The sequence below is a fragment of the Crotalus tigris genome, unplaced genomic scaffold, assembly GCF_016545835.1.
Source record: "Crotalus tigris isolate CLP2741 ecotype Arizona unplaced genomic scaffold, ASM1654583v1 scf7180000017753.6788120, whole genome shotgun sequence".
NCBI lineage: Eukaryota > Metazoa > Chordata > Lepidosauria > Squamata > Viperidae > Crotalus > Crotalus tigris.
Genome location: NW_024096615.1, coordinates 5,401,296 through 5,426,816, shown reverse-complemented (window position 1 = coordinate 5,426,816; position 25,521 = coordinate 5,401,296). Strand labels below are relative to the sequence as shown.

The following is a 25,521-nucleotide window of genomic DNA, read 5'->3' as shown; positions in this document are numbered from 1 at the left end:
TGGTCCCTGTCGCTGGCTCAGAAATATTACTGTCTGCTCAAGGCCTGTTTTGCTGGATTTAAGAAAGCATTTAGTAGCTCTAGCTGGCTTAAGTGTCTTCTGGGAATTGCAGGCAATCTGTCAGGCAGCTTCTTAATTCAGAATTGTGAAAGGTCTGTGCGATTCTGTGGGTCTCTATGCGTGTGTGTGTTATTTCGGCTTCCTCACAGCCAAAAAGGAGGACAGGTAGTCCTTGAGTGATGACCACACTTTTCTGTGGCTAAGTGAGACGTCGGTTCAGTGAATTTGGCCCCCTTTTAAAGACCTTTCTGGCCATAGCTGTTGTGAATCACTGCAGTTGTTAAGTTGTTAAGCGAATCTGGCTTCCCCCATTGACTTTGCCCGTCAGAAGGTCTCAAAGGGGAATCACATGACACTGCAACCATCCTAAGTACATGTCTGGACTACTGCAACGCGCTCTACATGGGGCTACCCTTGAAAAGTATTCGGAGACTACAGTTGGTCCAGAATGCAGCCGTGCGAGTGATAGTGGGTGCTCCTCGGTACACTCACGTTACACCAGTGGTTCTCAACCTTTCTAATGCCGTGACCCCATAATACAGTTCCCCATGTTGTGGTGACCCCCAAGTGAGTATGGCCACCAATAAGAGGGAGTAGGACAGCTAGGGAAAAGGGAAAAAAATGGCGGACAGCATGGTTTGGCGACCCCCGTGAAATGGTCATTCGACCCCAAATGGGGTCCCGACCCACAGGTTGAGAACCACTGCGTTACACCTATCCTCCATGAGCTGCACTGGTTGCCTATTGGTCTCCGGGTCCAATTCAAGGTGTTGGTCATTACCTTTAAAGCCCTGTATGGCTCAGGGCCAGGCTATTTGCGAGACCGCCTACTACCTCATAGTTCCCTTCGTCCGGTTAGATCCCAAAGGCTGGGCCTCCTTCAGGCCCCGTCGGCCAAGCAGTGCCATTTGGCGGGGCCGCGGAGGAGGGCCTTCTCTGTGATGGCGCCCACGCTTTGGAACCAGCTCCCCCCGGAGATTAGGACCGCTCCCACCCTGTTGGTCTTCCGTAAGCTGCTTAAGACCTGGCTTTTCCGGCAGGCCTGGGGTTTATAAAACCTGACCCCTGGATGACTGTCTTTGTACTGTTTGTTTTGTTATGTTTTATGTGTTTTTTTATTGTTAGCCGCCCAGAGTCCTTCGGGAGTGGGGCGGCTTATAAATTTTAAAAATAAATAAATAAAATAAATGCCAGTTGCCAAGCCTTTGAATTTTGATCACATCATCGTGGGGATGCTGCAAAAGTCATCATGTCGCTTTTTCCAGTGCCGTTGTAACTTTGAACGGTCACTAACCGAACTGTTTATACGTCTACAGGACTGCCTGTACTGTAAGGCAAGGAGAGCAGATCCGCCACGGGAAACGTTAGCAATCCTAGCAGGCTATTTTTAAGATTGTGCATTTGAGGTCTCTCGGTAGACTTGTGGTTGGGAAACCAGCCATGCACGACTGCTAGCCAAAAAAATAACCTCAGTTATCATTTGGACATGCCCAAGTGCAAGTTTAGACAAAGCTTCCCAGCTTAGGGAGAAATCATGGACTTCTTGTAGGCCAAAAGTTTGTTAAGTGCTCCTGTGAGTGGAAATAGAGCAAGGACTGCGTTCCGCAGTGCCTCTTTCTGGCTAAGACAGGTTTCTGATGATGTTGACGAAGCCTCTCAGTCACCCCTGCAAAGGTGCCTGAAGAGTGTGCCAGGGGGAAATGGACAAATTGTTGGACCAAGGTCTCAAGTTAATATCAAGCGAACCAACATTTATCCACTTTTCAAGACAGGGTGGCTTCTCATCAGGTGCACCCATGGGGGAAGCTGTGCTTTGTAAGGAAACTATGGTTAGTGAGAACTAGCCAGTAAGATCTTCTCGATCAGTGTTTCTCAACCTTGACAATTTTAAGGCATGTGGACTTCAATTCCCAGAATTCCACAGCCAGCAACCGACTTTATGTTGGTCTCCCATCCAAGTTTTACTCAGTCAAAAAGAACACAAAGCCGGTCATAAAAAAGAGGGGGTCAAGCTATTCTCCAAAGCACCTGAAGGCAGGACAAGAAGCAACAGATGGAAACTAATCAAGGAGAGAAGCAACTGGAATTAAGGAGAAACCTCCTGACAGTGAGGACAATTAATCAGTGAAACGGCTTCCCTCCAGAAGTTGTGGGTACTCCATCACTGGCTCATATTGAATAATAATAATGATGATGATGATGATGACAAAAAAGTCTGGATAGTGGACGTGGCAGTGCCTGGAGACAGCAGAATAGACGAGAAAGACCTGGAGAAGATAACAAAATACAAAGACCTACAAATAGAAAGACTGTGGCAAAGGCAAGCAAGGGTAGTACCAATAGTAATAGGTGCCTTGGGCGCAAAACAACTGGAGCACCACTTGAACACCATCATCAGCATTGACAAATTTGCCAATAGTCAGTTGCAAAAGGCAGCCTTACTAGGAACTGCTTCCATCCTGCGCCGAGATCTGTAATACCATCAAACATCCACGTCTGCCTATCCCAGGTCCTTGGGAAGGACTCTGTGCATACACAAAATGCCAAATCCAATCTGAACATCTGGCTGACTGTGCGATGATGATGATGATGATGATGATGATGATGATGATGATGATGATCATCATCATCATCATCGAGTTGGAAGGAACTTTGGAGGTCTTCTAATCCAACCCCCTGCTCAGGCAGGAAACCCTAGACCATTTCAGACAAATGGTTGTCCAATCTCTTCTTAACTCTGTTATTCTGTTACTCTGTCCACTCTTGCTTAGTATACAAAACCTGACCAGGGGCTGAGTCTGTGCATTTATACGTTGGTCAAAAAGGAAAGTAAAGAAAATCCAGGCAGGTAACTCTATTTCCACCAGGGGTATTTCCAGCCAAATTTGTTCTTTGGTTTTCCTAAAGAAAGACAGATTCTTTCTAGCTAGTTTTGCCGTTCCCCACTGCTTGAGAGGCATAACTGACAAATGGTAGTTGGATCTGCTGCCTTGTGCTCCAAAATGTAAAGGCAATGTTTATTTTACTACGCCCTGCAAAAAGAGAGGGACAGAGAGAGAGAGAGGGAGGGATGGAGGGATGGGTGTGTTTTGGCAGATATCTTTATTTTGCGATAATTTTAGGTAATGGAGTGCCTGTTAAAAACTGAATAAGCTCAATCAAATTAAAGGAACTTGTCTTTTTATGAGGAAGCACTATAATTTATGTACAACAACGATAACATTTCTTCCCTTTTGATAACTGATCTAAGAGCACTGGTTGCTTTTGGTCTGAAGTGAGTGCTTGATTTCTGAAACCGCTTAAAGATGACTAGCTGATTCCCTGATTATAATAATGCCTTTATAGATTTGCGTGGCTTTTCTTTTCCTTTTTTTTTTTAAAATGTGGCTAAGAGTTTTTTTTTTTTTTTTTGGATGAGGCTTTGTTGTACGATGATGATACAGAGTCCCTGAAAAATATTTCCTGATCTGTGCCAATCCCAGCCACGGGAACTGCAAATAGAGATGAAACTTGGAGGGCATCCAAAGTTGGGATTGTACAAATATTAACCACACATCCACCATTTAAAACAATGCCTTCCATAAACTTGCATGGAGCGATGTGTGGCCCAATATTAGTATCATCAAACTTAAAATTGGTAGAGGATTTATAGTGAAAAGCATATTCCCAATTCTCATCTGTTGGCTGTTAATAGCAGAAAGCCACAAGAAGAGTGAAAACATCACTTTAGGCCAGATGTGAATTGGTACTGAGAAATTTGAACCTTAACTGTTAACACTATTATGGGGAAATGCCTGCAGAAAAAAAGGAAATGTAAGAATCTGGACTTTGCAAGCAACGCCTACGAAGGTAGAGGTGCAAAGGTAGAGGGACAATCAACCAGTGGAACAGCTTGCCTCCAGAAATCGTGGGTGCTCCATCACTGGAAATTTTCAAGAAGAGACTGGACAATCACCTGTCTGAGATGGTATAGGTCAGTGGTGGTCGCCCCAGTCCTAGGCCTTCAGCTGGGGTTTTTAAAACCTTTTCATTTCAGGCCTCTGTTGCCGTGTGCAAAAAAAAAAAAAGGTTCAATCAGTCAGTCAATTTCAACTTCTTGCGGGAAAAAAAAGATTTTGCAAAGTCGGAATTGATTGATTGAACTTTTTAGTCCCACCCAGTGACCACTGCAGCCACGCCCACCCAATGAGCCACACCCAACCAATGGGCCACAGCCACCTGGCACCCGACAATGCATAAGTGGGTTTTGGATTGCAGTTTGGGCACTCAGTCTCTAAAAGGTTCGCCATCACTGGTATAGGTTCTTTTGCTTGAGCAGGGGGCTGGACTAGAAGACCTCCAAGCTCCCTTCCAGCTTCTATTCTATTCTACTACTCTACTCTACTCTACTCTACTCTACTCTACTCTACTCTACTCTATTCTCTATTCTCTATTCTATTCTATTCTATTCTATTCTATTCTATTCTATTCTATTCTATTCTATTCTATTCTTTCTTATTCTATTCTATTCTATTCTATTCTATTCTATTCTATTCTATTCTATTCTATTCTACTCTACTCTACTCTATTCCTTTTCTCTATTCTATTCTATTCTATTCTATTCTATTCTATTCTATTCTATTCTATTCTATTCTATTCTATTCTATTCTATTCTATTCATTCTTATTCTATTCTATTCTATTCTACTCTACTCTACTCTATTCCTTTTCTCTATTCTATTCTATTCATTCTTATTCTATTCTATTCTATTCTATTCATTCTTATTCTATTCTATTCTATTCTATTCTATTCATTCTTATTCTATTCTATTTTATTCATTCTTATTCTATTCATTCTTATTCTATTCATTCTTACTCTATTCTATACTCTACTCTACTCTATTCTATTATTACTATCTCCATGAAGAAACATCCAAAATGTTTTTTTTCCTGATTTGATTTGATTTGATTCTACAGAAGCAGAGATACTATTATGCCGAGCAACAATAATTTTTCTATGATTTCTAACTACTGGAGTTTTTTTTTTTAACAAAATGTAGACAGTAGAGATTTGTTTATATTATTATGCACATAATGTATACATTAACTACCGGAGGTTAAAAAAATGTATACATTAAACCAGGCATTGTATGTTACACAATTCTCATTCTTCTTTAAATAGCAATTTAAAATAGCGACGATTAAGGTTTAAGTGTCTTTAACTGGATGGCTGCGACTACAGACCGTCCTTGGCTTACGAGCACAGTTGAGCCCTAAAATTTCTGTCGTTAAGTGAGACATTTGTTAGGTGAATTTTGACCCCTTTTATGACCTGTCTTACCACAGATGTTAAGTGAGTCACTGCAGCTCTTAAGTTAGTAACACGGTTGTTAAGTGAATCCGGCTTCCCCATTGACTTGCCTTGTCTGAAGGTCGCAAAAGAGGATCACGTGACCCCCGGACCGTGCAACCGGCATAAGGACATGCCAGTTGCCAAGCCTCTGAATTTTGATCACGTGACCACGAGGATGCCACCTGATTTTGCAAGTGTGTGAACCACGGTCCTGAGTCATGTTTTTGTAACTTTGAATGGCTACGAAACGAACTGTTGTGTAAATCCAGAATGATCTGTAGGAGAGACCGGATGGGCTCTTGACCTCAACCCGGTCTATCCACTGATTGATAAATAAATAAATAAAATAAAAAAAATCCAGGCCTTTGCACTATTCACCTTGGAAACACGTTCTCTACATCATGGGTCCCCAATCTGTGGGCTGCGGGCCACTACCGGGCCACGGTCTGCTGGCCACCGGGCCACGGGACAGGCTGGCCGGTGCGCGCACTCACCCCTACTCACGCCAGTGCCGTGACTGTGGTGAAAGCAGCACTGCACGGTGAAAATGGAGCATTGCTAGCGAGGGTCACACGGGTCCTAGCGCCGCCCCATTTGTGTCGAGCATGTGCTTGCAGCTCTGTTTGTGAGCACACGTTTGTGAAATGCTTCCCTCTCTCATAATAATAATAATAATAATAATAATAATAATAATAATAATAATAATAATAATAATAAAAAGTTGGACGGGATCTTGGAGGTCATCTAGTCCAACCCCCTGCTCAGGCAGGAAATCCTATACCATTTTAGACAAATGGCTGTCCAGTCTCTTGCTTTCCCTCTGGTCCACCAACCGAAACAAGGTTGGGGATCTCTGCTCTACCTACCCGACATAGCCTGGCATCGGTGATGGCGTTCAACAATGGTGGCTTGAGCTGACTCCAAGCTCAGTTGGGCCCTTCCAGTTGCCTTTTTGGTTTCTGCACAGTCTTAAAACTGAGTTGCGGTGAATGCAAGACCATGCGCTTGCTTGTCGATGCAAGGGGAGCAGTCTTTCTCCTCCTCACGAATCGGAGACGAGACTCCATATTCTGTCAGTAATCGGCATTGCCTATTGTTTAAGCTGTCTGTATAGCGGAGCAAGGAGAAAAAAAATATTGTCATCCAGGCGCAGGGTTTTTGCTCTTCTGCGTCCTCTCTTGTGATGACCAGAAGCCTGGTTAGATTTCTCCCTGTCTTTAGAGATTGCAGCCAGATGGCCTAAAGATAAGAGATTTCCTTCAGGGTTCCACAGCGCCCAGATATCTGCACAGGTCAGGAAGACAGAAATTACATTTATTTCTTAAAGCCAACGGACACTGACAGACCTGCCTTCCATGCATTGGTCTGTTGGCTGCTGAAAAGCTATTTAAGCTAATGACCGCGCTTGCATCCTCTGGTAATCAATTGCATATGTTAATTATGTGCTGCGTAATTATGCAGGGTTTTCCTTTTCGTCTTTTGTTGAACACCCTCATCATCAGTTTTAATGGATCATGCCAAGTTCTAAAGTTTGCACTTTCCTGATCCTGTATGATATCTATCTATCTATCTATCTATCTATCTATCTATCTATCTATCTATCTATCTATCTATCTATCTATCTATCTATCGATCTATATATCAGCTAGCTAGCTATCATCTATCTATCTATCATTATCTATCTATCTATCTATCTATCTATCTATCTATCTATCTATCTATCGATCTATATATCAGCTAGCTAGCTATCAGCTATCTATCTACCTACCTACCTACCTACCATTCTCTCTCTCTCTCTCTCTCTCTCTCTCTCTCTCTCCATCCATATCTATCTATCTATCTATCTATCTATCTATCTATCTATCTATCGATCTATCGATCTATAGATCTATCTATCGATCTATATATCAGCTAGCTAGCTATCAGCTATCTATCTACCTACCTACCTACCTACCATTATCTCTCTCTCTCTCTCTCTCTCTCTCTCTCTCCATCCATATCTATCTATCTATCTATCTATCTATCTATCTATCTATCTATCTATCTATCTATCTATCTATCTATCTATCTATCTATCTATCTATCTCTTAACATCTACCACAGAAAAGGTCATAAAATCAGGCATGTTTTTATGAGGACTCCCTGAAGCAGGTTTTTTTTTAAAATCTCATGACTGTTAATTGTTTTACCTGTGTATAAAATACAAAGAAAAATCAAAATGGGAACTTTCTTTTGTCCCTTTTGTTTTATGAACGTATAAAATACGAAAATACAAAAGCAAATAATAAGGAACAGGGGGAAAGGGAAGGGAAAAAGAGAAGTGTGAAAAAGAGGGGGAAAGGGGAAAAAAGGCATTGATTTCAGACTCCCTCTGTTGCAGTAAAATAGTGCATTAACATTGAACCTCAACTTCTTACATTTCTGTAGCAGTAGGACGAACTAGCTATTTCTATACCAATAAATCAATCTAATCAAGTAAAACCCAAAATCAAAGTGTCATTTCTTTTTCCACCTCAGGTGACTGTCCCTAATTTTCAAGTTTTCCGCTGCGTCTTTTTTTCTTAAGACAGAGCAGGCCGCTTCAAATTGTTCGTCCCTTCTTCACATGGCTGAATTCATTTGTGTGCAAAGGCGTTCCCCCCCCCCCATAAAATATTTACGAGAAATGTCTGTTCTCTATAAGTGCAGTTCATATTGTAAAATACGCATTTGTGTCCCTGTTTGTGTTTGTGTTTTGAGCTGCACTTTAGCATTGCAAATCATGGAGACACCCAGCATTGGAAGTTAACTTTACTAGAGTCATAAAAAACAAAAGTTCCCTTCAGGACATGGATATACACAAGGACCTTAAACACATTTTCTTTCTTTCTTTCTTTCTTTCTTTCTTTCTTTCTTTCTTTCTTTCTTTCTTTCTTTCTTTCTTTCTTTCTTTCCTTCCTTCCTTCCTTCCTTCCTTCCTTCCTTCCTTCCTTCTTTCCTTCCTTCCTTTCTTTCTTTCTCTTTCTTTACCTCCCTTCCTCCCTCTTTCCTTCCTTCCTTCCTTCCTTCCTTCCTTCCTTCCTTCCTTCCTTCCTTCCTTTTTCTTTCCCTCCCTCTTTCTTTCTTTCTTTCTTTCTTTCTTTCTTTCTTTCTTTCTTTCTTTCTTTCTTTCTCTTTCTTTACCTCTCTTCCTCCCTCTTTCCTTCCATCCTTCCTTTCTTTTTCCTTCCCTCCCTCCCTCTTTCTTTCTTTCTTTCTTTCTTTCTTTCTTTCTTTCTTTCTTTCTTTCTTTCTTTCTTTCTTCCTTCTTTCTTTCTCTTTCTTTACTTCCCTTCCTTCCTCTTTCTTTCTTTCTTTCCCTCCCCCCCCTCTCTCTGTCTCTTTCTTTCTACTCTCTTTTTTCCTTCAGCTCAGCTTTTCTTGCTGATTCTGCCGATATCTTATTACTGTACAGGTCAATGGTTACATATGATTACTCTCTGTAACTCGGATGCTGCTGCCGCAGTTCTGAAAACAAGGCCAGAATGTACTTGGTTAACACCCTTGAAATGACTTGTGGTTTTAGAAGTGTGCTGTTGTTGTCAGGCAGTTGCCAAGTCCTCCAATAAACACTCTGAATAATATATATTTTGTTTTTGCAATGGCGGGTTCTCGTTAACTGGCGAATTAACTAAGAGAAAGACGTAAACTGGAGCATTTTGAATACGAGGAAGAGTCCTCGAATAAAAGTCAGCTTCTCAGCTTGGATGGCTTTGAGTATTTAGGTTGGGTTAATCATTTATTGTGTACACTTAAATATTTGATAAAGTTATGCAGGGGAGTGTCTGGTTGAATTCCCTTTCCAAGCAGGTGTGAAAGCTTGGAAGATTAAGCTTGGCTGGCTGAGAGAATTTGCTAAGAATGAAGAATGCCACAAGTTCGGCAATGGGATATATTTGCTTTCTCAAAACTTTCCTTTGGTACAGTGGTTCTCAACCTTTTTCATGCCGCGACCCCCAACCGGTCGTAAGTCAAGGACTACTCAACCGGTCGTAAGTTGAGGACTACTCAACTGGTACAGCACCGTTTGCAGAATGGGACTTTTGGCGGGCTCAGCAGGGCAGAGACAGCCTGGACAATTCCTATTGGCTTTTGAAAGCCAATAGAATTAGACTCTATTCAAGAGAGTCTATTCTATTGGCTTTCAAAAGCCAATAGAATAAAAGGGAGTAGCACAGCTAAGGAAAAGGGGGAAAAAATGGCAGACTGCGTTGTTTGGCGACCCCCGTGAAATGGTCGTTCGACCCCAAATGGGGTCCCGACCCACAGGTTGAGAACCTCTGCTTTAGTATGATTTATAAAACGTCCTGGCTGTATTTAGTTCTTCCTTCGGATATCAGGAGCTCCAATAAATTAATCTTGCTGATCATTTATCTTGTGTTATAATCAATTGTTAAAGTTGTTATGAGGCCTCAGGGATTCTCTCATTTCACGTTACAAAAATACATGGGGGCTATCGTGAAGTATAACAGAGTTGGAAGGGACCTTGGAGGTCTTCTAGTCCAACCCCCTGCTCAGGCAGGAAACCCTATACCATTCCAGACAAATGACTGTCTTAAAAGCTTCCAGTGATGGATCACCCAAAACTTCTGGAGGCAGGTTGTTCCACTGGTGAATTGTCCTCACTGACCGGAAATTTCCCCTTAGTTCTAGCTTGCTTCTCTCCTTGGATGGCTTCCATCCGTTGCTTCTTGTCTTGCTTGGGAATCGGTCTTAACAGATTTATGAAGAGTGCCTTCGTTCTTTGAAACGGAGTTTGTTTCTGATGTGTTCACTTACTACTGGGAGAAAATTGGGGGAGGGGGGAACCCCCAGATTCAAGACCCCTTTCTTTTCAAGCCAGGAGATGACTTTAACTCGGTCATCATCGCCGCTGGGAAGGATTGCAAAGCCGTTTTAGGAGATGAAAGGTTGACGGCATGATCCAAATCTCCCACCAGTTTTGGAATCCTATCTCACGTCAACCGCTGTTTGGCTGGGAGAATTCTGGGAGTTGAAGTCCACGAGTCTGAAAGTGGCCACGTTGGGAGAGGCGTATTCTAGACCTACGTAGGATTTTTGAGTTTCCATAAGCAGCTCTTCCTTGTAGTAAAATCAAAAATAATGTTTAGTAACTCCGTAGCTTCTCCTTTCAACGCTTTCATTGTCCTCAGGAGACTCCCACAGTTCTTGCGATGGTGGAATCACTTCCCTTGTAACCTAATCAGGGCGTTAGTTGTATCCTGTGTAACCACGATTGAACTCTTCCCCGATTTGACAGATCCTAAATAACCCCCCCCCCCCCGATGCACGAATAAAATCCCACTTCTCAGTGCTTTCCTTGGGGAGCCAAAGCTTGTCTTAGAAGCAGTTCGACTGGGAATAAATTGCCTTTCCTTTTGAGTTTTCCCTTTATCTGCCTTACACCTTCCAAGATCTTATTGGTCATGAAATGCCGTATTCATTCATGGCCTTGTGGGCGACTCCTTTTCTTGTGGTTTTATGGTGTGCCTCTAAGCCAGGGGTAGGCCACCTTGGCTCTTTTATGACTCGTGGACTTCAACTCCCAGAATTCCAGAGCCAGCCATGCTGAGGAGAAAGGGGGAGGTTTCCAAGCTGAGCCAGGCTGGCTCAGGAATTCTGGGAGTTGAAGTCCGCAAGTCATGAAGGGGCCACAGTTCCCCCATGCTGGCTCAAGAATTCTGGGAGTTGAAGTCCACGAGTCATAAAAGAGCCAAAGTTGCCTACCGCTAGTCTAGGAGGCTCACTGCTTAGAACAGGAGGACTTAGAACAGTGTTTCTCAACCTTGACAATTTTAAGGCATGTGGACTTCAACTCCCAGAATTCCACAGCCAGCAATGCTGGCTCTGGAATTCTGGGAGTTGAAGTCCACATGCCTTAAAATTGTCAAGGTTGAGAAACACTGACTTAGATCAAGGGTAGGCAACCTTGGCTCTTTCATGACTTGTGGACCAACTCCCAGAATTCCTGAGCCAGCCATGCTGAGCGGAAAGGGAGAGGTTTCCAAGCTGAGCCACGCTGGCTCAGGAATTCTGGGAGTTGAAGTCCGCGAGTCATAAAAGAGCCAAGGTGGCCTAGCCCTGCTCTAGGCTGAGATTGACAGGCAACGCCTCTGGGGTGAATCTCAAAATAGAGGCAGTTCTCGATTTACCACAGTTCATTAGGACCGTTTAAAGTTACAACAGCACTGAAAAAGAGAGACTTGGGATTGTTTTTCACACTTACGACCCCAGCAGCATTCCAGTGGTCGTGTGATCAAAATTCAGACGCTTAGCAACTGACTCATATTTATGACAGTTGCAGTGTCCCAGGGGATCAGGTGATCCCCTTTTGCGACCTTCTGACAAACAATGTCAATGGGGAAGCCGGATTCACTTAAAAACCATGTTCCTCACTTAACATACGGAATGATTCACTTAACAACTATGGCAAGAAAGAAAATGGGGCAAAATTCACAGAATAGAATAGAATAGAATAGAATAGAATAGAATAGAATAGAATAGAATATAGAACAGAATAGAACAGAACAGAAAACAGAACAGAACAGAATAGAATAGAATAGAATAATTGAGTTGGAAGGGACCTTGGAGGTCATCTAATCCAACCCCCTTCTCAGGCAGGAAACTCTATACCATTTCAGGCAAATGGCTGTCTTGTTTCTTCTTAAAAACTTCCAGTGTTGGAGCATTCACCACTTCTGCAGGCAGGTTGTTCCACTGGTTAATTGTTCTAACTGTCAGGAATTTTCTCCTTAATTCCAGGTTGCTTCTCTCCTTGATTAGTTTCCATCCGTTGCTTCTTGTGTGTTACTGTTTAATTCGTATGACAAGTGAGATGGGCCATTCCATTCTGATCAAGGTGGGTTCCTGGCATTCATCAGAAACTCTAAACAGCAGAAAAAAAGAAAGAAAGGTGTCAGATATGCTTAAAAGGCACCATGTGTAAGTGTGTTTGTGAGGAGTGTTTGTTCCTGCTTGCCTGTTGGTCTTGAAATCCTTATTTGAGAGTAAAGTCCACGGAATGCAGTTATGTTTGACTTCTTAGAAAAATCTCTTCAAGATTGTCCGGCAGCAAAAGCCTTTACACATAGCTATGTTTTATTTTTATTTTTATTTTAAATGAGATTAGTGTAGGCAAGCAAAAGAACATCCAAAGTGATTCACTAATTAAGATGAACTGAAAACTGTCTTAATTAAAAAGCTGTATGGTGGAGGACTGTATAGAAAAAGAGAAACAGCCTAACAGACAAACAAACTTGCTAAGTATTAAAAGTCTGAATCCTTGAAATCTGGCAGGTGAATCTGGCATGGAAAAAAAACCCCAAAACATTATGTCCTCTGTATTCAATAGGAATGTGATATAAACTTAGAACAGAAATCATACGGATCATAATATTTGTAATGTTTTTTTTTCCTCCTTCTTATAGTTGTGAAGAGTTTTCTGCATACTCATGGACTCCCAAATGTGCTGGTTTTTAGAACTTTCTTGGGGCATTATTTAAAGGTGATAGTCAGAAAATGTCTTTGTCCTTCCTCAAAAGCCAGAACTAGAGGTTGTCTGTCACCCGTGAAGCTGAATTCTGGAGGAAAAAAAAAAAATCAGGTCAGGCAAAAAGCAAATCTTATTTTTACACAAAGTGTGATTAAATTGTCAAATTCGCAATCAAGACATGGGGTGCTGGCTGCTAGTTTGGCTGGTTCCAAACAGGGACTTAGACCAACTCATGGGAATTATGGATTAATGCAGGGGTCTTCAAACCTGGCCCTTTTACGACTTGAGGAATTTCCTAACAATGAGGACAATTAACCAGTGGAACAGAAGTTGCCTTCAGAAATCGTGGGCACTCCATCACTGGAGATTTTTAAGAAGAGACTGGACAGCCACTTGTCTGAAATGGTATAGGTTCTCCTGCTTGAGCAGGGGCTGGACTAGAAGACCTCCAAGGTCCCTTCCAGCTCTGTTTTCTATTCTATTCTATTCTATTCTACTCTACTCTACTCTACTCTACTCTACTCTACTCTACTCTACTCTACTCTACTCTACTCTATATTCTATTCTATATTCTATTCTACTCTAATCTACTCTACTCTACTCCACTCTATTCTATATTCTATTCTATTCTACTCTGTTCTACTCTATCTACTCTATATTCTATTCTATATTCTATTCTACTCTAATCTAATCTATATATTCTATTCTATATTCTACTCTACTCTATATTCTATTCTATATTCTAGTCTACTCTACTCTACTCTATATTCTACTCTACTCTACTCTATATTTTATTCTATATTCTATTCTGTTCTACTCTACTCTATATTCTATTCTATATTCTATTCCATGCTACTCTATACTCCTATTCTATTCTATTCTATTCTATTCTATTCTATTCTATTCTATTCTATTCTATTCTATACTCTACTCTATACTCTATATTCTATTCTATATTCTACTCTACTCTATATTCTATTCTATATTCTACTCTACTCTACTCTACTCTACTCTACTCTACTCTACTCTACTCTATTCTATTCTATTCCATTCTATTCTACTTTTGACTGCAGCTTGATGATTCTGAGTTGATTAAAATCCATGTGTCTGCCTTTCTGATGCTTCCCCTATGAAACCTGTGGGGTAGGTGAATTACCAGGAAGAATGACAGCTGCAGGCAATAAATGAGGACAGCAATACAAGGTTCGGTGCTGGGCAGAGCCTCGTAAATCATAAGGAGAGGGCCGGTCTGTGGGGCTGACAAATAGCTGAGCAGCTGCAAGTAGCTGCTTTCCAGGTAAGAATGATTGCTTTGGCTTCTGGGAAGCTGTTCAGAAATTGCCTCTCCTGCAGCATCTAGGTGTCCTTCTCCACGGCAGAGAGAGAGTCAGGGCTACAAGGATTAAAAGAACGGCTGTCACCTCTCCGATTTGATACCGTGTACCTACCCATGCTGTGGACTTTCCATTTGTGCGCCATTTAGCGGGAGCTTTTCCTCTTCAGTCTGTAAACTGCCCCTCTCCCCGAGTTCCTGTTGGGAAATTAATGTCTAGGAAATTAAGGGAAGATTGGGAGCCAGGACTGGGTTTTGCCTTTCAAACTTTCCTGCCGTGGGGAAAAGCTGCCTGCCGTTCGCTCGCAAAGGCCGCTTGTTGAAATGAAGGTGGAAAAAAGAAAAGAGAGAAGAGAGAATTTAAGGAGAAAGTGACGTTGAAAGAGTTGGCCTTTCTAGCCCACCCTACGTCTCCTGACCACTTCACCCTGCATCGGATGAAAAGCTTGGTCCTCATCGACAAGCCTCCGTGATTGGCTAGAAAGGTAAACTCTTTAAATGTTTATTCTCCTTAGAGCAGCAGTTCTCCACCTGTGGGTCGGGACCCCATTTGGGGTCGAACGACCATTTCACGGGGGTCGCCATACAACGCAGTCCGCCATTTTTTTTCCCCTTTTCCTTAGCTGTGCTACTCCCTTTTCTTCTATTGGCTTTTGAAAGCCAATAGAATAGACTCTCTTGAATAGAGTCTAATTCTATTGGCTTTCAAAAGCCAAAAGGAATTGTCCAGGCTGTCTCTGCCCTGCTGAGCCCGCCAAAAGTCCCATTCTGCAAACGGTGCTGCACCAGTTGAGTAGTCCTTGACTTACAACCGGTTGAGTAGTCCTCGACTTACGACCGGTTGGGGGTCGCGGCATGAAAAAGGTTGAGAACCACTGCCTTAGAGGCATCTCCTCCTCTTCCTCCCTTCTTCCTTCTGGAGATGAGAATGTTGACTGTTGGGTTGGGAACAATGATTGTTTGAACAAGGAGAGCAGAGAGTAATGAGTTCAAAAGTTCAAAAGAGATAAGCATAGCCTTCTCCTTTGGGATAGTCCTCCTATGGCAGGTAAAGGAAGGACTTACGGCATATGGCCTCCATTTCATTGGGAATGGAATGGAATAGAATAAGGAGTAGAATAGAACAGGGAATAGACTAGCTGGAAGGGTCCTTGGAGGTCATCTAGTCCAACCCCCTGCACAGGCAGGAAACCCTATACCATTTCAGACAAATGGCTGTCCAGTCTCTTCCGGTGTTGGAGCATTCACCGCTTCTGGAGGCAGGTTGTTCCACTGATTAATTGTTCTCACTGTCAGGAAATTGCTCCTTAGTTCCAGGTTGCTTCTCTCCTTGATTAATTTCCATTGGTTGCTTGTTGTCCTGCCTTCAGGTGCTTTGGAGCATAGTTTGACCCCCTCTTCTTTGGGGCAACCCCAGTTGTGTGAAGTCTGTGCTAAATACTAAGTTTCTACTTTCAGGCAATCTAAGCTTTTGTTGTTGTGGTTGTTCTTGTTGTTGTTCAGTCACTAAGTCACGTCCATAACACTACAAAATGTCCATTGTTCTGTTTCAAAACATTTTAACAAACTCAGAAAGAAATCTCAAGTTCATAATTCTTTGCCTCCTTCCTTCCTTCCTTCCTTCCATCCTCCCTTCTTTCTCTTTCTTTTTGCTATCTATCATCTCTCTCAATTCCTCCCCCTCTCCCTTCCTTCCATCCTCCCTCCCTCCTTTATCTTTTTGCTATCTCCTCCCCCTCCCTCTCTCCCCCCCTTGCTAATTTTGTTGTATATTTTAATTGTTCAGTTGGGAAGTTGGCCACTGAGAGAATCTGAGTTGGATGGAATATATATAATATGCAAATATTCAGGTGTCTTCCGTGATTGTTTGAGTAATGTTCTCTTTTGCAAAACAAGCACTGTGAATAGACTTTTTTTTTTCCCCCAAAGATTTTGGTTTTCATCCTTCTCTGCCACCCTGGAATTGTTAAACAGCTTGAGGTATATTCTTGAAGATAAATAAAGCTTCAGATTTAAGCAGCTTTCAGGTGTACCTGCCTTTCTTGGGGAGGTGGAGAGAACATTTATTTTGGCAACTTTGAAGACGTTTTATGAAATTCTGCAGTGAAAAACCAGCTTTAAAATGAAGTAGCAATTGTTCTCCACAAACTGTGCTTTATGTATGGGCTATGTATATAGTTTTGGATTTTTTTTCTAAAAAATAATGCTATTTACAGCTGCTGTAATATAATTGCTGCAATAATGTTTGGCTTTCGGAATAAGTTGAAGCCTCACTCAAAAATAAATAGAAGTGGCAGAAAGCTTCAACATCATATAGTATATAGACTTTGCAGATTAAAAGAGGCAAATTCAGGATCTGCCCTTGAGTATACATTCAACCGGGGAACTGGCAGCAGTTATTACCTCTTGGAAAATGAACCTTGTAATATGCATGTTTGCAAACTGTGTTTTCATCTTACAAATAAGCCAAGGCTATTATATCAGCCATTCTAAAATAAATACTTGCAATTGATATTAGGGCCATACTTTTATAAGGTTATCTCAGGTTATGAAACAGAGCACAAGGCTTTGAAGGTTTCTGACATTCATAATCATGTAGCTGAAAGTAGAACAATTAACCAGTGGAACAACCTGACTCCAGAAGCTGCTGAGGAAGGAAATATTAATAGGGCAGAAAAATATATTTTTCCTCAAAAGGATTTTTTAAAACTAAACCTGGCCCAAATCTATCTCTCTGCCCCAAGCAAGAGCTAGCCCCATACAAGTGCAGATGTAAAACCATCAGAAAGTTGAAGCCAGAGCACTCAAGAAGACAAAGAGAAGATCTGCATGCCCCACCCAAACTCTAGGAGTCATTAGCCCCATCACCTGGGAAGCAGGATAGGATAATAGGATTAAACCACAGATATCAAGGCCTAGAAAAACACTCAGAAATAGCCTTAAGGTTCATGCCACAGGAACAGGAAACTATTCCAAACAAAAGGCTACAGCTTCTTCAATAAACTGTAACCTTCTTCCCAAAGCAGTCGCCATGTTGCTTATTTATCCCCGGCTTGGATGAACCATGATGAAGACTTACTTCTGACACTGCAAATGCTCCAACACTGGAAGTTTTTAAGAAGAGACTAGTCAGCCATTTGCATAGTTTTGTGTGCTGCCTGCATCCCACGGTTGCTGGCATGTCACGGTCTGGTATCGGTCCACATACCAGCGGGGGGGGGGGTTGGGGACCCCTGGTATAGAGTTTCCTGCCTGAGCAGGGGTTGGACTAAAAGACCTCCAAGGTCCCTTCCAACTCTGTTATTCTAATTCTATTATTATTATTTTTATTGAAAGGTAGATTTTGCATTCACATCCAGGATTTGGAAGAAAGAAAAGTAAGAAGAGGCAATTGTTTCTGGCACTTAGTTAGATGCTTCCAGGTTGCCTATGAAGTTCTCCCAAAGGATCTTGAGACAGACAGACAGACAGACAAATTGTTGATAGGTAGAAATAGAAATAAAAATATAAACAACTCATTTTGTTAAGAGCCGTAGTGGCACAGTGGTTGGGATACCGTTTTGCAGGCTAATTCTGCCCACTGCCAGCAGTTCGATCTTGACCGGCTCAAGGTTGACTCAACCTTCCGTCTTTTCCAAAGTCGGTAAAATGAGGACCCAGATTGTTGGGGGCAAATAGGCTGACTCTGTAAACTGCTTAGTGAGGGCTGTAAAGCATTAAAAAGAGGTATATAAGTCTAAGCGCTATTGCTCTTTCTACAATAAATGCTTAGCATCCTGCTTTCTCATAATTAACCTAATTGTCTATCCAATTTCCAGTTGTTTTTAAACTTAAATTCTAGCAAAGAAAGTCTGTTTTTTTGGGGGGGGGATTTTTTTGGCCACCTTTGCTCTGGAAGCTTGAAAGATCTCAAGGTTTGTCCTCAAGATAATCTTCCAAAGTCTATGCAACCGTCTCATTGATTTGGTCTTGCAGATACCAAGGCTTCTCCTTGCAGACGCAACTTTGTGGCTCCAGAGCTCATCGTATTCTTTTACTGTCTCCTCCCAAGGTTGGAGATTCAAAAGGGGGGAACAATGATAAAAAAAATATTTTTTCCTGCTGGACTATTTATCCTTTTCTGCTTCCTACTGTAGCAGTAGGAAACTTTTGTTTTTTTTTAAATGCATTTAAAAAAAAAAAAAAAAAAGGAAAGAAAAGACAGGGACATCTGCTAGTTCCTGCTTATGAACCAATCTTTGCCTGGCTGACTTTTGGGGAAAAAACAAAAAAAAAAGATGTTGAGTGTTTGGAAAAAAAATTCGGAGACGAGCAACTAAGATGATCTCAAGAGTGATAAGGGACGTATTACAATACTACAATCCTGCAGACATTTCATGACCCTGCTTGGGAATATCGTCAGTGCAGGAAGGGAGTGGGTTTTGCTCTCTGCTTGCTAGATGTTATCTAGTTGTGTCATAAAGCATCTGCAGAAAAAAATCAACCACCTTCGGAGAGCACCATGGACCCCAAAGTTCAGCCGTGAGCTCTTCTCTTGGTACCGCTGGCATTGTCTGACTTCTTTTGGCTTCTAACAGAATAGCAGAGTTGGAAGGGACCTTGAAGGTCTTCTAGTCCAACCCCCTTCTCAAGCAGGAAATCCTATGCCATTTCAGACAAATGACCCTCCAGTTTCTTCTTAAAAGCCTCCAGGGGTGGAGCACCCACAACTTCTGAAGGCAACTTCTGTTCCATTGGTTGATTGTCCTCAATGTTCAGACGTTTCTCCTTAGTTCTAGGTTGCTTCTCACTTTGGTTAATTTCCATCCATTGCTTCTCGTCCTGCCTTCAGAGAACCCAAAGTAAAAAAGATAAAAAAAGAAAAACAAAGTCCAGTTGCCTCCTGAAAAAGCACCTTTGGGACAACCAGGTCCTGGATGACTGAGAATCAATTTCCATAGACATTGAGCCATGCACTTTGGGATGAACCCCCTTCGAACGGTGCAGGAGTATGACTGCATTTCCAGAAAACATTGCAGACTCCAGGAGCCATCTCTGCTTCAGTTTGAGATGCAGACAACACAGACTCGTTCCCAACAGCCTGCACCTGTCTCCAACAGGGAAGGGACACATCCTGCAGCCAAGAAGGCTCCACACCCATTTGCACCGCTCAGGTGATCCTGAGGACACAGGTAAACCTCCATGGGGCCTCAACGACTTTCCAAAAGAAGGCAAATGACCAGCTGTCTGCAAGGAGTATAAATCCTTCCATTCCCCACCATCCAGTCAGAGCTGAAGAAGCTTCTTCGATGAGAAGCGAAACATCTTCAAAGAAAAACAGGAAAGTCCAGTTGCCTCTTGAAACTGGGACAACCAGGACCTGGGATGACTGAGAATCTCCATAAATAAGAGACCCCAAACTTTTTCTCTTCCTCTGTTGGCTGAACTGACCTTCAAGATAGGACTAAAAGAGAATTTCTGTAGCTTGGGATTGAATTGTGCCGTCCTTGGTGCTCTCTGTGCTTGGCTGTTAACCTGCGGATGTTTTAGGGTTCCCCAATTTTCAAATTTAAAACAATGAAAAGGAGCAAGAGTTAAATAATAACTAAGAGCCGAGAAGGTGAACCGCAGGGAAGTGAGTATTTCCTGCGCAGAGTATAAACTTAGTAAATACAAGTAAACATTAACTCAAACGGCGGAATAAATGTGGCTGGAAAGTTGGTGGGTCCTTAACATTTCATCTGAAAACTTCTGTTTGGTTTTCTGGGCAATCCAGTGTGGGTCCCTTTAGCAAAATCTACAACATTGCTACCACCTGATTGCAATTTTATTGAAACTTCTGCGCGAAACTGTTTAAAAGCTCCCAATATTTACAGTTGTAACGGTGATAAAAAGCGATGGCAAAGCAGATATTCAGATAGAGAGAATGTGTGTGTGTGTGTGTGTGTGTGTGTGTATGTATATATATATATATATATGCTCTTGCTATTTAAAAAATCTCTCTCTCTCTCTCTCTCTCTCTCTCTCTGTTTTACAAGCCAGATGACCTTGAGAGGTATTGACCTGTTTACGGTCAATATCCTTGGCATTGTGTTAGGGAATTATACCTGTCTGAAGGAAGCGGGGGCAAGTTATTATCCATTTTGAGCCTGTTGAGTTCAAGGAGAGGAAACAAAACAAGCACCTGCCCATGCGTGAAGTGGCTTTAAAAAAAATTAAATTAAAATAAAATAAATAAATTAAGGTTTTGCAGAGCCTTTGAGAAGAACGTTACCTTGATCCAGTTTGGGCTGTGCTACACAAAAGCTGTCGCTTGTGAAAGTGAGGTGACTCATGGTATTAGAAGTCTCTTAGCTTCATTAAAGGGAGCGCTTTGTGGCACTTTGCATCCATTCAAGCTTCCGTTAGAAATTTTTTTATTTTTATTTATTTTATTTTTTTGCAAAACCTCTGGGTGTTACATTTTCACACCTGGTTTTTTTTTTTTCTTGGCATTTTCCTGTTTGAGAGGAAGGACAACTTGATCTCTCCATCTCAGTTCGTTGCAAAAATCAAACAGCAAGAAAACCACATGATGGATCAGCGTTATATGTTTGAATCCGGACCGTATAAAGTAGCAGTAACGACCTGTTGCTTTTCAGACAAATAAAAAGTGTTTTGAATTGTGCAGACGAGGGATTAGAACACAGAACATAGAACTGTTGGGCTGGAAGGGACCTTGGAGGTCTTCCAGTCCAACCCCCTGTTTGAATTTTGCATCCATGTTGCTCCTTACCAGATGCAAATCACTGTAGGACATTCATTGTAAGCCGCCTTCTTCTTTTTTTAAAGCGTTAAAAAAAAAAAAATCTGAATGAGCTATGTAAAGATTGCCTGCAGTTTTTATATATGTTGGGCTGATTTCAAGCCATCCTCTATCAACCTGTTTTACTAATCATTCTGTTAGTCGTTATTCTGAATTAAGCCCTTTACTGGCTTTTTAAGGTTTCTGCAATCATTTTAAGCACTGCCTCCACCCTCTTAGGCTGGATTTAAGTACCTGAGTTGCTTCTCAGTAACTCCTACGATATTATACATGCTCAAGAGGAAACCACAAGTCTTGGGAATAGCTCGGCTACACAGAAGCCCCAGTCTACAATAAAGCAGCTATTACAAGTTAAATAATAGCTAGCCATGTGCAGCAGCCGCAGCCAAAAAAACTAATACAATCCTGGCTTGTATAAACAGAGGCATAGAATCAAAATCATGCGAAGTATTAGTACCGCTTTATAAAACTGTAGTGCAGTGGTTCTCAACCTGTGGGTCGGGACCCCATTTGAGGTCAAACGACCATTTCACGGGGGTCGCCAAACAATGCAGTCCGCCATTTTTTCCCCCTTTTCCTTAGCTGTGCTACTCCCTTTTATTCTATTGGCTTTTGAAAGCCAATCGAATAGACTCTCTTGAATAGAGTCTAATTGTATTGGCTTTCAAAAGCCAATAGGAATTGTCCAGGCTGTCTCTGCCCTGCTGAGCCCGCCAAAAGTCCCATTCTGCAAACGGTGCTGCTCCAGTTGGGTAGTCCTCGACTTACGACCGGTTGAGTAGTCCTCGACTTATGACTGGTTGGGGGTTGCGGCATTAAAAAGGTTGAGAACCACTGCTGTAGTGAGACCACACCATGGCTCTAGAATAGAATATAGAATATATAGAATATAGAATATATAGAATATAGAATATATAGAATAGGAGTAGAGCAGAGCAGAGCAGAATAGAGTAGAGTAGAGTAGAAGAGAACAGGAGTAGAGTAGAGTAGAATCCAGAATAAAATAGGATCCAGAATAGAATCCAGAATAGAATGGCATGCCATGCCATGCCCATAGAATAGAATAGAATAGAATAGAATAGAATAGAATTGGAAGGGACTTTGGAGGTCTTCTAGTCCAACCCCCTGGTCAGGGAGGAAACCCTATAACATTTCATATTCTGGTGCAGAATATTCATTCCACCTTTTGACCATTTCATTAGTAAAACACAAGAGCGCTATGTGACCATCCAGATTCTCCTTTCCTGGTCTGCTTCTCCTTTCTCCAGCACTGCAAAATGAAGTTGAAAATGGGTCAGAAGAGATCCAACATCTTTCCATGGGTAAAATAGCCCCAACTTTAAAACAACATATAAATGCACGATCAAAGACAATAAGCAATAAAACCGCCGTAAACCATATTGTAGACTTTTTCTTCTGGACAGCCTTCTGCTTTCTGTCTTCCAGAGTGACTAATAACTGGACACTTGAGAAGCAAATAAAGAGGAGTCTTTGGGGAGTCAGCTTATTTATCTGCTAAGTTTGTCGTGTTTTTAAATTGCTTTACCCTGACTAGTTCAGTGGCAGAGCCCCTCTTGTGCATGTGGATATTTCCAGATTTAATTCATGATTTAGGCGGCTGCCAGGGCCAGATGAACAGGTAGCATAGGACAACCAGGTGTGATAAACATCTGGAAAGCCGGTAGACCGCAGCAAAGCTTTTCTGTGTCTCTTTCCTGCTTTATTTTGGTGGGTTGTGTTTTTTGTTTTTTTTTAATAGCTCACTTGGGGTAGCCTGCAACAGCGTGATCTATTTATTAAGGAACTTTCTTTATGGCCTGTGGTATAATTACAGGAGGGCTAATTATCAGAGTATAATTAATATATGTGAAATTTCAACCACCCCAATAGCCACTGAATCTTCTGCAAGCATTTTCCAATATGTGGTGTGTGTGTGTGAGAGAGAGAGAGAGAAAGAGAGAGAGAGAGAGCACTTGTGCGCAAGAGAAAAAAGATTTGCTTTCCAAGATTCTTGCAATGTTTTTGTAGCGTTGCACAGCTTAAATTGAGTAATATGGGTGACACATGGATTTAAATTAATCTCCTGATGGAAGGTAGGGCTGGGCACATTTCACATCCTTGTACAATTCATGTCTTTGGATAATTAGTTGCTTTTCTTAAGAAGCCGTTTGTTTGATGTAAGCTGTCATTAATAAGATGTCTTCTGTCTGACATGTTGTCTTGCACATCTGGTTGTCATGACAGCATTCTTCACTTGCAAACTTTAAGGATGTGGCTCTTGGGCTCTTAACAATGTGTGGTATTTCTTCCAGGCCCCCCCCCCACTCTTCTATCTGTCTATCTCTCTCTTTATCTCTCATCTATCTACCTACCTACCTACGTACCATCTCTCTCCTATCTGCATGTCTCTATCTTTATCACCTATCATCTCTCTATCTTCCTTCCTTCCTTCCTTCCTTCCTTCCTTCCTTCCTTCCTTCCTTCCTTTCCATTATCTATCTATCTATCTGTCTATCTGTCTATCTATCTATCTATCTATCTATCTATCTATCTATCTATCTATCATCTCTCTCTCTCTACACACACACACACACACGCATGCATATATCTATATCACTATCACTCTATCATCTGCATCTTTATCTTATTTCTCTATCATCTCTATATCTTTATCATCTTTATCTCTATCATCTCTCTCTTTCTTTCTCTTTCTCTCTCCTAATTTCCCAGCCATTTAATTATTGCTCTTCTAAGTAATGACAGGTTGTTAGACCATATTATATTACAGCATGGGAATAAGCCTAGTGGATTCAGACTACGTTTAGCCCTATTTTAAAATTTTGTTTCTCATAGTGTCATTAGAGCCCTTTGAGATACTCACAGAGAGAAGATGGAGGCATCTCTCTCTCCCCCTCTCCCTCTCTCTCCCTCTCTCTCCCTCCGTCCCTCTCTCCCTCTCCCTCCCTCTCTCTCTCCCTCTCTCTCTCTCTCCCTCCCTCCCTCTCTCTATCTCTCCCTCTCCCTCCCTCTCTCTCTCCCTCTCTCTCTCCCTCTCTCTCTCCCTCTCCCTCTCCCTCTCTCTCCCTCTCTCTCCCTCTCTCCCTCCCTCTCTCTCTCCCTCTCTCCCCCTCTCTCTCACTCTCCCATTATATCTCTGATATTTGGAGATAACATTGCTTCTACCCCACGGAAACATGGCATCTTCAAGACTGATGGAACCATCCTGGTTCAGCCCCTTTGTAAAGCTAATGGCTATCATTGTGTCTTGTAACAACGGATCTCACAGGTTAATTATGTACTGTGCAAAGATGTTTTTTATTTTGTGTGTTGTAAACCTCCTTCCAAGTTAGCCTTCATGGGATGAGCCCCGGATCTGGTCTTTGGAAAAATGGCAGAACATTTTCTCTCTGCCCACTTGTATGATTTTTATACACTTCAATCACATTTTATACAGTTCAGTCACGCTAGGCTGCCTCCTTCCAAGCTACAGTCCTAAAGGATTTAGTCTTTTTAGTAAGGAAGGTGATCTCTCTCTCTCTCTCTCTCTCTCTCTCTCTCTCTCTCTCTCTCTCTCTCTCTCTCTCTCTCTCTCTCTCTGTGTGTGTGTGTGTGTGTGTATGTGTGTCTACTTCTGTCTCTGACTTCTCTCAGTCTCTTATCTGTTTTTCTCTCTGTGTCTCTCTTCCTCTCTTATCTCTCCCTCTATCTCTATCTCTGTATCTATCCCTGTGTGTCTTTGTCTGCCTCTCTGTCTCTCTCTCTGTCTCTCACTCACTCTCATTCTCTCTCTGTGTCTACTTCTATCTCTTGACTTCTCTCAGTTTCTATCTGTTTTTCTCTGTGTCTCTCTCCCTCTCTTATCTCTATCTCTGTATCTCTATCTCTCTCTGTGTCTTTGTCTGTTTCTCTCTCTCTCTCTCTCTCTCTCTGTGTGTGTGTCTACTTCTGTCTCTTGACTTCTCTCAGTCTCTATCTGTTTTTCTTTCTCTGTCTCTCTCCCTCTCTTATCTCTCCCTCTATCTCTGTATCTCTCTCTCTCTCTCTCTCTCTCTCTCTCTCTCTCTCTCTCTCTCTGTGTGTGTGTGTGTGTGTGTGTGTGTGGTTCTACAACTTAGAACCACAATTGGCGCCAGGACCTCTGTTGCTAAGGTGATTGTTAAGCAAGACATGCCTTTTATTTTTTTGCCACCGCTGTTAAACAAATCACTGCAGTTGTTAAGGGAATTAGGCAGTCTTTAAGCGAATCCGCTAAGCTTCCTCCATTGACTTTGTCTGACTGAAGCCAGCTGGGAAGGTTGCAAATGGAGATCAGATGACCCCAGGACACCACAGCTGTCACAAATACAAATTGCAAAGCTTTAGATTTGGTTCATATGACCGTAGGGAGGGTGGAGCGGTCGTAAGTCCGAGGAGTGGTTAATCATTTTTTTTTTCCTCCAGTGCCGTTGTAACCTTGAAAGTTCGCTGAATGGATGGTTATAAGTCAAGGATTGCCTGTCCTGT

General features: G+C 42.0%; 1 protein-coding gene across 5 annotated transcripts in view; it reads left to right on the top strand.

Annotated features, from left to right (window-relative positions):
• Window positions 1-25,521, top strand: part of ZMIZ1 (zinc finger MIZ-type containing 1) — a 328,745-nt gene that overhangs the window by 18,913 nt on the left and 284,311 nt on the right. Inside the window, exon 1 of one of the 5 annotated variants that reach the window (XM_039340774.1) lies at window positions 13,919-14,719. The exons of the other annotated variants lie outside the window; for them this stretch is intronic. The gene's annotated coding sequence lies outside the window, so the exon portion shown is untranslated. Of the gene's footprint in view, window positions 1-13,918; window positions 14,720-25,521 lie in introns of those variants that run through there. 5 annotated transcript variants of the gene reach the window in all.